The following is a 14610-nucleotide window of genomic DNA, read 5'->3' on the forward strand; positions in this document are numbered from 1 at the left end:
ACGGGGCGCATGGTCTCCTGTACCAATCCCGGTGCCCCGGTTTAGAATTCTGAATCTCACGCTCTGAATGATATGAGGCCGCCCGCACCCCCCCATTATCCTTCTCTCCTGGTCCCACGTTCAACAACAGCAATATCTTGCCTCCCCAGTGCCCAGGGAGGACAGAAGAAATTATCCGCAACCCGTCACCACTCCTAGGGAAAAAAAAGATCTTGGCATCTTACCTTCTCCAAAGGCATATAGGGTTGTGAAAAAGATGGGAGGACGGGCCAGGTGTGGACCAACTCTGCTGGCAGAGCTATCCCCCTCCCACTCTCGCAGGGCCACTGAGCCAAACTTGCCTCATCCCAGAACTGGAGAACTAACCCTCCCTGCGGCACCTCCGGGGCAGAGATACACACCTAAAGCGACCAGAACTCCAGTTATGATTGCAGGGAGCTGTGAGGACAATAGATTGTCATGATAGGGACAAGATCTGAGACAGACCAGGCCTGCCAACATGCTAACAGCTTAGGTAGGGTGAACTTCATCCAGTGTCTTACAAAAAGTTTCCTCACACTGTACATAGAAGGCAAGATGTGATTCTGCCCACAAACAACATTCTCAAATCAACTTTCTCGAGTTCCTGTATAATACCATAAAAATGTACCTTGCCCAAATTTAGAACTTGAACCTGAGGACGAGATCTGTCCCTTTCAATAGAACTCTGGGCACTAGTACTCCCCCACTGACACCTGAATCATTTGTCCTGCCCTATTTCACTGGATCTTTGCTCTCTCCCTAGTAGCATTGTGTGCTGAAACTTTCCTGAACACACTTCATATAACAAATAAACTCTCCTAGCCCTGTACAAGTATCAATTTTAACAGACGTTTTGAAGACAAACTCTGCAATCCCAGGATTGATGCTTGGGCATGTCTAGTCCAGTGGTAATTATCTCCCCACCCCCCCCCGTCATCCATCCCTCCGGATTGGTTAATCCTCATTTATGCTTCATATATTCTGCCTCATTAGCACTATGTTGGTCCCAGTCAATTAGGATAATTGAAAACACCAACAATTGCAACACTATTCTTATAATTCTCCACAATCTGCTTGCATATTTGTCCCACTGTTAGGTACGATCCCAGCAAGGTGACCATCTCCTTTCTTTTAATCAGCTCCTCTCTAGATGACCCCTCAATAGTTTCATCACAGTTACTGCCGCAATGTTCTCCTTAAATGCAACTCTCCCTCCTCTCTTTCCTCCACTTCTGTCCTCATTCATCTGTCAGGGCAATGAGAGTAGACGTCGGGATGCTATGTCGCAATTGTACAAGAGGGGAATCTGCCGAACACAGACAAATGGGCCGAGCTTAGATGGGAGTCACAGTCGGTAGGTAGGAGTTTGATAGGAGGGCCTGTTTCAGTGCTGCGTGACCATGACTTTGCCTCTATAACTGAGGGACACAAGGTTCCCTGGAAGGGATGTCGCAGATAGACAAGGTGGTGAAGAAGACTTTTGGTAGAATAGCCTTCATTAGCCAGGGCAACGAGTATAGGAGTTGGGAGGTGGTGGTGCAATTGCACAAGGCACTGGTGAAGCCGTATTTGGAATATTGTGATTAGTTTTGCTCCTGCTGTAGGAAAGTTGCCATTAAACTGGAAAAAGGTGCCGGTTCCTACACTCATCCACTATAGGAAACATCCTCTCCACATCCACTCTATTTAGCCTTTCAATATTCAATACATTTCAGTGACATGCCCCCATCATTCTTCTAAACTCCAGTGAGTACAGGCTCAGAGCCATCAAATGCTCCTCATGAGTTAACACTTTCATTCCTGGAATAATTCTTGTGAACTTCCTCTGGACCCTCTCCAATGCCGGCACATCTTTTCTTAGATAAGGGGCCCGGAACTACTCACAATACTCCAAGTGTGGTCTGACAAATGCCATGAAGCCTCAGTATTACATTCGTGCTCTTGTAGTCCAGTCCTTTCAAAATGTATGCTAACACTGCATTTACCTTCCTTACCACCGATTCAACCTGCAAGTTAACCCTTAGGGAATCCTGCACAAGAACTCCAAAGTCCCTCTGCACCTCTATTATTTGAACTTTCTCCCTGTTTAGATAATGGTCTCTGCCTTTATTCCTTCTACCAAATTGCATGACTATACACTCTCCTACACAATACTCCATTTGCCACTTCTTTGCCCATTCTCCCAATCTGTCTAAATCCTTCTACTAACTCCCTGCTTCCTTAACACTACCTGTCCCTCCACCTAACTCCATGTCATCCGCAAACCTGGCCACAAAGCCATCAATTCAGATATCTAAATCATTGACATACAATGTGAGAAGAGGCAGTCCCAATGCAGATCTCTGTACAACACCACTAGTCATCGGTAGCCAACTAGAATAGGCCCCATTTATTCCCACACTTTGCCTCCTGTCAGTCAGCCAATCGCCTGTCCATGCTAGTGTCATTCCATGGGTTCTAATCTTGTTTTGCGGCCTCATACGCGGCACCTTGTCAAAGGCCTTCTGAAAATCCAAGTAGACGACATCCACTGACTCTCCTTTGTCTCTCCTGCCTGTTATTTCCTCAAAGAATTCCAACAGATTTGTCCGGCAATGTTCCCTTAAGGAAACCATGCTGGCTTTGGCCCATTTGCCATGTGCTGTACCTCCAAGTATTCCGAAACCTCATCTTTAATAATGGACTCCAATATCTTGCCAACCACTGGAGTCAGTCCAAAGCAGGATCCAGTCCCACTCTGATCTCTGAATTTGGCCTCTTAATCCAGGGATGCTTAAAGAAGAGCATTTCATCTGAGTGTTATAGCCTGCAGCCACATCTCCATTTTCCCTTTGACACAGATGTTGCCTGACCTGAAACTTAACGGCACTTCCCTTTACTCGATACTCCCAGCAGCTGCAGACTTGCTCTCACACTTCCCAAACTGTTTCCTCTCTCCCTCTGCTCTCACAGCTCGTCCAGCTAGGTCACCGTCTTCTCCAGCCTCTTCCCACCAGCACTGCCGCTACTTCCTAAAGTCCGGCTGTCTGACGGCACTCTGTCGCAAAGGGAACTCACTCCGACTTCACCTGTGTGCAGCTCCCTTTCCTGCAGTGGTGAAGGGAATCGCACAGCCAGAATGGCGAGACCAATAAACAAGGAGGCAATGAGACCATTCATCTCCGCTGCAGAAACTGAGACTGGAGTTCACAGAAACTATGCAGCCCAGATGCAGGGAGGATGGGTCCAGTGATTGGGAATTCCAGGATCAGGATTACGTGCATACTTCCCAGACTCAGATCTAGAGAGATTCCTTCATTGGTGGGGGGTGGGGAGGGTGAACAGTGCGCCTCCCAGCTGCGTGTGGCTGTGGATGGCAGGGCGTTCATTATATTTAAGGAAGTAGATTTTTATTTTGAGTAACTTCAGGCGGCAGTTGCTGGAATCTGGAGCAACACACAGGATGGTAAAGGAACTCGGTGCCAGAGGCAACTGTGGGGTGACATTTCTCCCTCCACGGAGATGGGGAGAAGAGTCCGCTATTTCTCCCTCCATAGAGGTGACGAGAAAAGTCGGCTGTTTCTCCCTCCGCTGAAGCTGCCCCGGCCTCTGTTTTAGTTAAAGTTAATGGAAGTTTCATTGTAGCCCAGAATAACCCAAGACAGCCCACTAACCACTGACATCAGTAGATCTCCTGGAGATACTGGTGGCTGACATGATTAATTGTTGTTGCCATGGTACTGCCCTGACCGTTGAACAGGTTCAACGAGAAACTGAGCCTCACAGCCCAAGTAACACAGAACCTGCCTCTTTTCAGTTTCTACATCGGGCGAAGTGTTTTAAGTAAGTGCTCGTGGGGTTTAAATTCACAATTCCTAGACTTGGACCATGACGGTTACAGCATTAGTTCAACCAGTACCCATCCTGCTGTCAATCTCTCTCAGAAATATTTAGATTTGGCAAGGACTTGGTGCTGGTAGAGTGTTGTATGCTGATGTTGGAGCAGACGCTCTGCTTGAAATCTAGATCCTGAACTCGACTTTTTTATCTGTCTTATTTCCTGGTCATGGGCGGAATGGTTTCCAGGGATCCATTTGTTCCCACTGAAGGATGTTTCTACATCAGATATAGAACGTAGAATAGTACAGCACATTACAGGCCCTTCGGCCCACAATGTTGTGCCGACCCTCAAACCCTGCCTCCCATATAACCCCCCACCTTAAACTCCTCCATATACCCGTCTAGTAGTCTCTTAAGTTTCACTAGTGTAAACTATCCAGAGATGATCACAGGTTACGTGGACAGGGGAATAAAGCAAAACAGGGATTTTGGAGCCTGCAGAAGGGGGGGGGGGTCAGAGGTGCTGGGAGACCCCACTGTTGAAGTGAGGGCAGGTTTGCAGTTCTCACAATACCGAGAGGGCCTGGTTCAAACTTGGGAAGGCGTCAGCAGCTGTAACACGTGGAGCTGTGTGCACGTGTGTGTAAAAGCATCCATTGGGGAGCCTTACCTGTTGTGACTTTGACTGCCATTTAAACTTCACCAAGTGCGGGGCCAATTGCAGAATTACCAGTCACCCCTCCAGAGGTCTGCAGCCAACGTTGCTTCAGATTCCCAGGAGCTGGTTTCAACAGGCACATTTAATGTCCGGGAAATGTACACAATATGCCTTCTTTTTCTTCACAAACATCCACGAAAACAGAGGAGTGCCCCAAAGGATGAGTGTCAGTTAAGTGTTAGAACCCCAAAGCCCCCTCCGACTCCCCCCCTCCCACGCACAAGCAGCAGCAAAACAACGACCCTCCCCCTCCCCAGCAAAAGAGCATCGGCACCCCCCCCCCCCCCCCCCCCCCCCCACCGAGCACTCAAGCGGGCAGCAAAGCATCAATAAAGGCACAGGCTTGCAGCACCCCAAAGGCTACTCGTTCACCCGCTATTCGACATACCGCAGGGTCTCTCTCTCCCCCCCTCTGATGCTCTCCCACCACTATCAGGATCACCCTGCAACAAATGGGGCCTGCTGGCTCAGAGAGAAAGGAGCGTCATGGCTAACAGAAAATCTCGTCCCACACGAGGGCAGTGAACGCCAAGTCTGTGCTACAGCTGTGACGAGGCATCCTGACCTCTGCCGTAGAAAACCAGCATCCGTCATCAAAGATGCTCACCACCCGGGCCTTGCTCTTTTCTCACTGCTGCCATCAGGTAGAAGGTACAGGAGCCTCAGGACTCACACCACAGGTTTAACAACAGTTACAACCCCTCAACCACCAGGCTCTTGAACGTGTCACGTACACACAACCCTGTAAAGGTATCGGCAGCGATGGAACACACCTGGAGTCTGGTTTTGCTGTTAATAAAGCAGTATTTTATTAGTAACTACGTCATATGGTAACTTAAACCAGGTAAATCAAGAGTTAATGGTGTTATGCATATATAGGTGTAAATATATAGATCCCCAAACTTCTTCAAGCTTAGGTGGCAAGTGATACAGTCGTACGATGGTATGTAAGAAATGTTCAGTTCAAATGCACAGGTTAATTAATGGGAGATATTTGTCATCCAAAGTCAAGTGTTGTGAGAAGTCTATTACGTCAATATTCCACAGATTCCACGACAACAACACAAAATAACAATAGCAGTAGGTTTTATCTCCGAAGTTGTTGCATTCCACACACAAAGTATCACCGACAGTGATCTTCAATGAATATTCCTTCAACGCAAGTGGTACCACACCCGAATTCAGCTACGGGACATCCCAAAGTGGTGGCCACAGGATACTCAAACAGAATCCACGTATGGATTATCACCAACAGTAGCTTATCACAAAGGGGACCATCTTCAAGGGAACCACCACCCAGGCAAGGGTCGACACACTGGTAGATTCCACACGGTTACTCCAAATACACGTGATAGCCACTTATCCAGTTCCACGACATACGAAATAACTCCAACAGTGATTTGCCACAGGGGTGCCTTTCTTCAGTGAACTATAAAGGGTAAACAAACATGTGGTATTCACAAAGGTTACCCTCACCAGAGAACCTACTCCTGTGGATTAACTAAGTGTCAATCACACTTTCGTAGCCAAATGGAAACAAACTCACCCTCACGGGCTACTTGGAGAGAGAGTCCAAACAGTGATCTCTTCGTCACTAGGCTTCTTCTGTTTCAAACCTTCCTCTCCTCTCCTCTCTCTTCTCTGCAAACTTCTTCTAGTTGCAGCAAACTTGTGAGAGTCATTTATCAATACTCTGGATCGATCTCAACTCGTCCCTTTTGGGCTACTGAAAGTTGAAACCGGCGACCAACTCACTGGGGTCTTCCATTGACCTAATCCATCTCGACTCAAACTCTGTGCGTCTGTCACTGTCCTTGTAAACAAGCTGCAGAGAAACCATAACATTTGATTATCCATCAAATAACACCACCTCTCTCTCCATAGTAACCAAGCAACCTTGTAATCAGTAGAAATCCAACAGTGTCTAATAGTCAGTCTCATTCTCCCGGCATTTTAAAACGACAGTCCACAGAAGAAATGAACCCTGGGGTACATAACAAACAAAAGAGGATAATTACTCTCATTCTATTTCTGGTGTTCCCACAACTGATGGTCTCACTTTAAGGACTTCTTATCTTGTTATTTCATACTCTTGTTATTTATCGCTATTTATTTATATTTGCATCTGCACAGTTGGTTGCTCATTGATCCTGTTTACAGTTACTGTTCTATAGATTTGCTGAGTATGCCCACAGGAAAAAGAATCTCAGGGTTGTCTGTGGTGACATGTATGTACTCTGATAGTCTATTTCACTTTGAACTTTGGATGTGTAATCCCGTCCAGACCCCTCACTACATTGCACAGTAAGCGTTATCATTGCAGGTTGGCTATTGTTCCCTTGAATTTAGACAGGTCTGAGCTAGAGGAATTAAAATTTGACTGCTTTTGGAAAGGTTCATTAACTATGGACATATACTGATCCTGGTCAGTATAGGGTGCCGCAGATTGAAACCTTCACGTCAGTGGGTGACGTCCCAGAGTCCCCATGTGGACATTTCCCTGATTCAAGAGAAAGCAAGCAAAAAAGTTGTTAAGCAGTAACAGGAGTAAGGTTGTGCAAGCATACAGGAAGCAGATTTAAAAATCTGGTTGAGTTGGTGCCATAGCAACAACTTTCACTCAAGGCCAACAAAACCGAAGAGCTGATCATTACAGGAGGAAGATGCCAAAGGGCTTCATTAGGGGATCAGAGGCGGAGAGGGTCAGTAACTTTAAATTCCTTGGCATTACCATACAGGGATCTATTCTGGGACCAGTGCTTAAGTGCTATTTGAAAGAAGGCATACCAGCGCCTCTACTTTCTTAAAAGTTTGTAAAGTTTCGGGCATGTCATCCAGAACTTTGAAAAACTTTTTCAGATGCACAGTGGGGCGTAATCTGACTGGTTGCATCACAGGTTGGTATGGAAGCACCAATACCCAGCATCAGACACGTCCACAAAAAGTAGTGTTTCCAGCCCAGTCCACTACAGGCAAAGCCTTCCCCATCAGCAGGCACATTTACGAGTGCTGCCAGTATCCCTATCAAAGGTTCCCATCATCCAGGTCATGTCTCCTTCTTGCTACTACCACCTGTGGAATTCTTTGCCACAAGCAGCAGTGGAGGCCAAGTATACTTAAGTCAGAGGTTGATAGATTCTTAAGAGCTTGATGAATACTCAACAACTCATGCTCTCGGTATTATTGACTGACTTAGTTACCGGTACTTATTTATTTTCGGTTAATCTTTCTGTTGGGCGACAGCTTACTGGTGCCTAATAAGGCAAGAGATACAATGAAATACTTTATAAATAACTTTTTCTGTGGCAAGTGGTCATCACAAACAACGAAGAGGCGGGCAAAAGCGAGGCTGACTCGAGGGTTGAGCCATGCAGCGCAATGCAATGTCAGAGTGTGGCATGTTCGAGGAGAAGTGAGGTCGAGGCGTGGTCGAGACGGTGTTGGAGTGACCGAATGTGAGAGGAGTCGGTGTGGAGGAGTTTTGGGGCCTGTCTGCCTAAACCGGGAGTGAGGTTCGATTGATCTAAGCGCCGAGACGATTTGAAGAGGTCGAGTACGGTCTCGGGCTGGGCGACAGTGTACAGACCCAGAGCGTATCGCTGTGCCGGAGCCCGGCCCAGTGTTTGGATGATTTAAACGCCAGCCCAGATAGATGGAAAAGGCAGGGTTAGGCCGCTTCCATTCGCTCTTACACGACATTTACTCCTTTCTCCGTGACGCGGAGGCTGTGAGACTGATCCAGCTGCTGCACGATTCAAGTTTGCAAGCTTCGCAGTGATTTGCCCACTGTGTGATGAGCTGAGAGTGACACTATGGGCCCACTTCGGCTGCTCCGGGCTCCAGGACTACGGATCCAATTTGGTTCGGAACACTGCTGTTTGCGTGATTTGTTTTTTTTTTCCTCTTTGTCTGTGCATTGGGTGTTGGTCTTTTTTTAAACTGGTGTTCTCTTGTGTTTCTTGCTTTGTGGCTGACTGTAAGCAGATGAATCTCAAGGTGTATGATTTGTACATTCTTTGATAATGTTCTTCGAATCGTTGAATTTATCTATTCATTTATATTATTGTTGTATTTGTACCGACTAACCTGTTTTACACATTGGTTGTTTGTTAATCAATGTGTGTCATTTTTTTTCAATTATTATGTTGTATTTCTTTGCTTTACTGTGAATGCCTGCAAGAAAATGAATCTCAGGGTTGTATATCGTGACATATATGTACTTTGATAATAAATATACTTTGTTCTTTGAACTGGTAGGCCTAAAGGTGGACAATTCCTCTGATCCTGTTGCATCCCAGGGTGCTGAAAGAAATGGCATAAATTGGAGTAGGGTTGTTTGTGATAACTTACTATAAGTCTCTGGACTGTGTGCAGATTGAAAGGCTGTGAATTTCACATCACCTTTTAAAGAAAAGAGGTAGGCAAAAGGCCAGTTAGCTTAACATCAGCAATTGAGGTGATCATCGTGGGAGAAATAGTGAGATGTCTGGTTAGAAGTGGCTCCATCAGGCACAAATTTACTGGAGTTCATTCAACATCTAATCAGCTTTAATAATAGACCGCAAATAACAACAGGCAACAAGGTAAACTTTAGGCAGTGACAGCTAGGAGCAACTAGCTGGGGCCAGCTGGTTCCATGACTGGACAAGGACTGTGGATGAGATCTAGGGTTAAATAGGCTGCAGGTGATGAGTGGCAGGGCTAACCGCGAGCAAGGTAAAACAATATCAACGCAGGATAAACTACAGGAGCTACAGAGAAATTTCTTAAGGGATCTACAGAAAATGGAAGAGAGGGGAGGGGGTGAGTCGAGGGGTGACTGTGATGTCAAACGGAGGACACTGTAGGAGGAGCGTTTGATGTGTTGGAAGCCCGGAAGAGTGTCAGCAACCTGATCTCCGGGGTGTTGCTGTAACCACTGAAAAGAAATTTTTGATGCTTATGTTACAATGCAAAAAGTATATTATAATGCAAAATTACCTCTTGTAGTGAAAGGAGATTATTTTTCATTTCACCACGGTTGCTAAGGCATTGATCAGAGTAACTGGCGAGCTGTGTCTGAGCTTTGAAGGTGAGTCTGACCTTGGGGGAGGAGGGGATGCCTTGTGTGTGTGAGTGAGAGAGAGAGAGAGAGAGAGAGAGAGAGAACGAGAGAACAAACAGGTGCAGGGAAAATACAAGTTTATAATCACCGGCCCCAACCCTCAGCCTCCAGGGAGGACTGAGGCGTTCAGCAATGCTTATTACCTCCGAAACAAGAATTACCAGCAGCCTGGTGCTGAGGGAGGGAAAGGTTCCCTTCTGTCTCAAGGTAAATTTATTTTCAGAGTACGTATGTGATGCACCATCAATAACTCTCGGAGACGGGAGGCAAAAGATAGGCTTTTATTAGCTGCAAACGTGACCACGACATCCTGGAGACTGAGGGAGGAGCAGTGCCTCCAATCGCCTTTATACAGGGGTCTGTGGGAGGAGCCACAGGAGCAATCAGCAGAGGGGTGTGTCCAGACAGGTACACACTTAGTTTACCACAGTATGTCACAACATACAACCCTGAGATTCATTTTTCTTGTGGGCATACACAGTAAATCCAAGAAACATAATAGAATGTCAGGAGATGGAAGGAAGAGAGTCAGGTCATGGACAACACCCCTGTGGTGGCCCCCTTAACAATAAGTACTCCATTTTGAGTACTGTTGAAGGGGGTGGGGGGGACAATCTACCTAGGGTTTCTGTCCATAGGACACTCAAAGCTCCTGCGCCAGTTAACAGAGTTGTTAAGAAGGCATATGGTGTGTTGGCATTCATCAACCGTGGGAATGAGTTCAAATGTGAGGTAATATTACAGCTATATAAGACCTTGGTCAGTGCCCACTTGGAGTACTGTGCTCAGTTCTGGTCACCTCACTACAGGAAGGATGTGGATACTGCAGAGAGTGCAGAGGAGATTTACAAGGATGTAGTCTTTTTGGAAGCTAATTCTGTCACAAAATTTTCTATTACTTCTCTTCTTGGATCTTCTCTTCCTTTATCTGTAAATAAATTAACTGACAGTTTGGTGGTTAGACACACTTTGAGGATCTGGCTACAGTTTAGAAAACATTTCAGTTTATTGAGATTCGCTCTTTCCAGTCCTATTTTTTCTAATTTTTTTTTAAACCACCTACAACCGATCTGGGTTTTTTTTTAGAGAATGGGATAGATTAGGCAATCAACGATTTCAGGATCGGTTTGTTGGAGGGAATCTTTCTTCTTTTGAGCAGCTTTCAGTGAAGTATAACCTATCAAATACCCTCTTTTTTCGATATCTACAGATTAGAAATTTTTTAAGATCTAAACTACATACATTTCCTACTATCCCGGATAAGAACGTAATAGATGTAATTTTTAATTTGAAACCTCTTGAAAATGGCTGAATATCATATATTTATGGTCTGTTGTTGGGATTGAGATTAAAAAAGATTGGGAAAAAGATCAACTGACTTCATTATCTGATGAGACCTGGAGTGTTATTTTCAAAATGGTTAATTCTTCATCATTATGCACTCGTCATTCCCTTCTACAATTTAAAGTAGTACATAGGGTTCGTCTGTCTAAAGACAAGCTCTCTCGTTATATTACAGATATATCTCCTTACTGTGACAGATGTAATAATGGAGAGGCTTCATTAATTCATATGTTCTGGTCATGTTCAAGCCTTGAAAAATATTAGAACGATGTATTCAAAACTTTTTCTGTACTTTTTAAAGTTAGTTTTAAGCCCAATCCTTTGACTGCCTTATTTGGTATTGTTGAGGAAAGAGTTATAATTTTGGAGCCTTCTCATTCGCGGGTACTGGCTTTTATTCCTCTTATGGCTAGGAGGGCGATCTTGCTTAAATGGAAGGAGGTTGCCCCCCCCCCCCCCCCACACGTGCTCCATGGTTATGTGACGTTATGTCATGTTTAAACCTAGAGAAGATTCATTGTTAGATTTCTGATTCTAACCAAGATTTTCAAACGTTATGGGACCCTTTCTGAACTATTTTAAAAATCTTTGAATTGTTATTAAAATATTGATCTGGGCTATTATTATAAAACACTATATGGTAAAGTACTCTTTTTTTTCTCTTTTTTACCAACTATCTTTGTCTTGGTAGGGGGTATAGATTGTTTTTATAATATAATTAACCATACTATTGTATTTCATCATTCAATTTATTCTATTTGATTGATCATCATTATGGGATACCATGATTGTATCAGCCTGATTTATATACAGTGCATTTTGTGTTATTTTATTTTGATTTATAATAAGTATCCTTATGAATTCTGTATTTGTGTATATGAAATAATAAAAATATTAGAAAAAGAAAAGAACAAGGACGTTGCCTGGATTGGAGAACGTGCCTTATGAGAACAGGCTGAGTGAACTTGGAGCGACGGAGGATGAGAGGTGATCTAATAGAGGTATAGAAAATGATGAGAGGCATTGATTGTGTGGATAGCCAATAACTTTTTCCCAGGGCTGAAATGGTTAACGTGAGGGGACAGAGTTTTAACGTGCTTGGAAGTTGGTATGGGGGGATGTCAGGGTTAAGTTTTTCCACACAGAGAGTGGTGGGTGTATGGAATGCAATGCCAGTGACAGAGATGGAGGTGGATACAATAGGGTCTTTTAAGAGGCTCTTAGACAGGTACGTGGAGCTTAGAAAGATAGAGGGCCATGTGGTAGGATAATTCTAGACAGTTTCAAGAGTAGGTTACATGGTTGGCACAACATTGTGGGCCAAACGGCCTATAATGTGCTGTATTTTTTAAAGCATCAATGAAAGACCACACCCAATAGGACGGACAAACAACCAATGTGCAAAAGACGACAAACCATGCAAATACAAAAGGAAAAAAATAGTAAATGAGCAATAAATATTGAGAACATGAGATGAAGAGTCCTTGAAAGTGTGTCAGTAGGATGTGGGAATAGTCCAGAGATGGGGTAAGTGAAGTTATCCCCGTTGGTACAAGAGCCTGTTGGTTGAGGGGTGATAACTGTTCCTGAACCTGGTGGTGTGTGTTCTGAGGCTCCTGTACTTTCTTCCTAATGGCAGCAGGGAGAAGAGAGCATGGCCTGGGCGGTGCTCCGTGTAGCTGGGCTCAATGGTGGGGAAGGCTGTCTCATTGTCTTGCAACCCCTGTACAAGATCAGCTCCTCACAATCAAGTGATTGTACTACCTCCTTGGAGAATAGTGGGCCTGTCTGTTGTGAGATCTGTGTGCTCGCACAAATGTAGCCAATGAGAGGTCTTCCTTTACTTCTGTGTCTGACTTGGTCAGAGAAATTCTTGCTCTTAACTGAATAACCTACATAGTCAACCCACCAATACTTGGCAGTCATCAAACAGAGACCATGCATTCAGTTCAGGTCTGCTGGGAGTATTGCTGACTGGATAATGGCCCTATAATGGAATCTTCAAAGCTATTCAGTTTTAAAAAGCTGCCCATGTGTTAAAATGGTTGGAAGTAGACTAACTTTCAACTTTGTTTAATGTAGAATCCCAAATGCCTTCAGTAACTCCACGTACAAAAGCACACTGTCTTTTAATGGCATTGCTCCCATGGAGTGGTGGGCAAAGCTGCCGGGAACCTGGTATAATCCCAACCTCGGCTGCTGTCTGTGTGGAGTTTGCACGTTCTCCCTGTGACCACATGCTCTTTCCCGTTTCCTCCTCATCCCAAAAACGTGCAGGTTAGTAGGTTAGACAACTGGTGTAAATTGCCCTAGTGAATAGGTGGGTGGTGGGAACTGGGGCAGTTGAGGGTGTTTGGGGAGGATGGACAGTGTAAATGGTGGTGGGTGTAGTTTCAGTGGGAAGAGGAGTTTGTTTCCATACTGGATGGTACCAATTTAAAGTTAATTCTTAAGAACCATGTTACTTCACTGACCATCAGAGATGTAAGACTTTGTGGAACAGGGAATTGGTTCTCCAGATACTTGTAGCTCAGTGAAGAGTAATAATCAAATGTTTTCTGAAGTTCTCTGAACTGTATGCCATGATTTGGTGAGAGATGGGGAGAGGCTAAGTTGTACCAGAGGTACCGCTGATCTTCCACTTGTTACGAACCCCGTAACTGGGTTACTTACCAGCAAAGATAGGGACGTCCGTTGAAGTCTGATGATACTATTTTTAACAGTATTTATTAGTAAAAAATACACAAAAATAATATCAATGCAAATATACAGATAATATACGTCGTCAATACTAAATCTAAAAGTGCGGGTATAATAATAATCAATAAGAAATAAGCTCTATCGTTGTCTAGGGGATAATGTATTGTCCGAGGGAAATATAAAGTTCGTTCAGTTCATGCAGGCTGCAGCCTTTGGGGACCGCTGGGTTTTCAATGGTTGGAGAGAGAGAGAGTTTTGGGAGAAAAACTTGCCGGCTTTCCTTTTATGATTTCAATCCGTCAGGTGTCTCGTTGTCGTGGCCGTTCAATTGTGGCCTCTCCTTTAGCTAAACCGTTCTTCCGTGATGAGCCCGCTACCCTGGCAAGGGAGGACGCACACGGGCCCTCACCGGCGTTCGCTATAAAACGCTGTCACTGGATTTCCAGCGTTTCTCCTGGTGCGTCTCAAGGGGTTGTTCCCCAGACCCTCTTTTATCCTTACTCACGGGGTCTCAGATGTCAGTCAGGTTGGGATGATGCAATCCCTCAACCAGCCCACTCTGGTCGTCCCCTGAGGGGTTTCAATGAATAGTACAGTACTCAATACACAATTCCGTCTCCAAGAGACAATGGCCGTTATCAGCGGTTCCGTTTCGCTGAGGTCAGGACACATTCCAAACCTTGTGTATTCTGGACGTCTCTCTCTCATTTCCTGGGTCCCAGACCCGAATTAATAGCGATCTTGCGATTCTCACAAAGGAGGGGGCGACTTTGTACCCTTCGGCCCCTCAGAGTTGCGTCACATTCGTAACACACTAAACACAAAGAGGTCCTCAAAGTCTCAAAATACGGTCTTAACACCAAACGACTGATTCATAAACTGTATGAATTCATAAAATTCAACT

General features: G+C 44.9%; 1 protein-coding gene across 4 annotated transcripts in view; it reads left to right on the plus strand.

The window, feature by feature from the left end:
- Nucleotides 1-14610, plus strand: part of LOC140719409 (circularly permutated Ras protein 1-like) — a 70963-nt gene that overhangs the window by 187 nt on the left and 56166 nt on the right. The gene's annotated exons all lie outside the window — the stretch shown is intronic.

This window comes from Hemitrygon akajei, chromosome 31 (assembly GCF_048418815.1).
Source record: "Hemitrygon akajei chromosome 31, sHemAka1.3, whole genome shotgun sequence".
Classification (NCBI taxonomy): domain Eukaryota; kingdom Metazoa; phylum Chordata; class Chondrichthyes; order Myliobatiformes; family Dasyatidae; genus Hemitrygon; species Hemitrygon akajei.